This window comes from Stegastes partitus, unplaced genomic scaffold (assembly GCF_000690725.1).
Source record: "Stegastes partitus isolate 25-593 unplaced genomic scaffold, Stegastes_partitus-1.0.2 Scaffold1453, whole genome shotgun sequence".
NCBI classification, from domain to species: domain Eukaryota; kingdom Metazoa; phylum Chordata; class Actinopteri; family Pomacentridae; genus Stegastes; species Stegastes partitus.
Genome location: NW_007579184.1, coordinates 124,681 through 126,347, shown reverse-complemented (window position 1 = coordinate 126,347; position 1,667 = coordinate 124,681). Strand labels below are relative to the sequence as shown.

The 1,667-nt window shown below is 38.0% G+C and overlaps 1 protein-coding gene across 1 annotated transcript in view; it reads right to left on the bottom strand.

Annotated features, from left to right (window-relative positions):
- tnxbb (tenascin XBb) overlaps positions 1-1,667 on the bottom strand; it is a 53,354-nt gene that overhangs the window by 47,980 nt on the left and 3,707 nt on the right. The gene's annotated exons all lie outside the window — the stretch shown is intronic.

Below are 1,667 nucleotides of genomic sequence, written 5' to 3'. Positions count from 1 at the left end.
TAAATGCCTGTTGGTTGCAGCTGAGTTATTTTTGACTTTTCAGTTGCACCAAGCTGTGCAGAATTTTTTATTTTTCAACAAAATCTGCTTTTTGTTTTATTTTTGACAAATTTTCAAATGAGACTTGAGGAATAAAGATTTGAATCAATATGATTTTAAAGGCAAATATGGTTCAGTTGTCTCATGCACATCACAGATGATTAGTTCAATCAATTTGAACTGATGTAATTGTTTTTGTCCATTTTTTCTAAGGACAACATGCCTTTCAAATCCACTGACATGTTTTGCGGTTGTACGAGTGGGTTGAATGATTCAATATAAAGTTGTTCTTGTGTTGCTTCTTTTTCTCTGTATAAATACATACATGACTTCCAACTACTCTCATTGTCAGCAGGATTTCTTCAACTATTTCTATGCTTAAAAACCAAAAAAGACGTTATGCAAAGAGCTACTTGTTTGTAAAATGTTCTGCAAATCAGTTTAAAACAGAAGTCACTGGTTTCTGAGGACAGATTTTGCTGCAGGACTCAACCGTCAGAAACTCAAGTAAGTAAGTGAGTAAAGTCACGTTTTTCCACCTGAGCCCCAGAAGCCTGAATGAAATCTGTGAAATAACTAAAAGTGTTTGAACTCGCTCGAGAGGAATAAAGTTTCAGAACATTCAAGCTTCTTGATCAGCGTGAATCAAAATTCGAAACGAGGTCTGAGGACCTTCAAGGGATTTTTCCATCATATCGATCCAAAGTCACACGTAGTTAATCTCATCAGTGCAGAGCTGACGATGTCCTGCAGGCAGCTCTTCAATTCAAAATCCCAGCCAGCCAAAAATCAACCCCAAAAGCAGCTAAAGCACATCAGCACGCTCACGTTGTCAACATACAGCACAAACTGTGGTAATCAGGTCACACACAGACTGTAAAGTAATTATGAAGCGATCTGTCTGAGAATGAGCGATGATATTTTTACAGAAACAAACACGCGGGATGTTGATCAGAGGGCTGCTAATCTACACACGACTAGAAAGGAAAAGGAAACACAAGAGAGTAATGATTAAAATCGTCCTAACGACTCATAACCATGACAACAAACACAAATCTACCCACATGGAGGCCCACAGCTGAGCTTTAACACAAAGATCAGAAGTCTGGACTCTCATTGTTGTAAATTCTTCGCTCGTTTACAGTCATTAGAGTCTGATATGATGCAGGGTGTTGTTAGCACGCCATGTGTTCTTAGCAACAAACTCTGGACTGAATTTTTGTTGTTGGTTGAGGAAAAAAAAAACGCCCTTTCTGCTCTCCAGTTAGGGCTGAGTTCCTGTACTCTAAAAACCTGCACAGCTGCAGAACTGGACACATCAGTAAAAGTCTAAACTTACTGACAAATGACACCTAATATTAGAAATTACACCCAGACGACCAAGAGGTGGCTCAAATCCATAAACCTTTCTTTCACAAATCATCACATTTTACGTGTCAAGGCCAATTCTGCCGTTTGTCCTCCTGATAGAGTTCACTGTTAGTGTTTGTCTGCGTATTTTAAATCAGTCTAGCAAATACAAAAATGGAAGCGAATATTGTTAATGTAGAACTACACAGAAAAAAGAGGAAAAACTGAAACATTTGATCAGCTCAGATGCCAAAACATTACTCTAAAATAACAGAAAA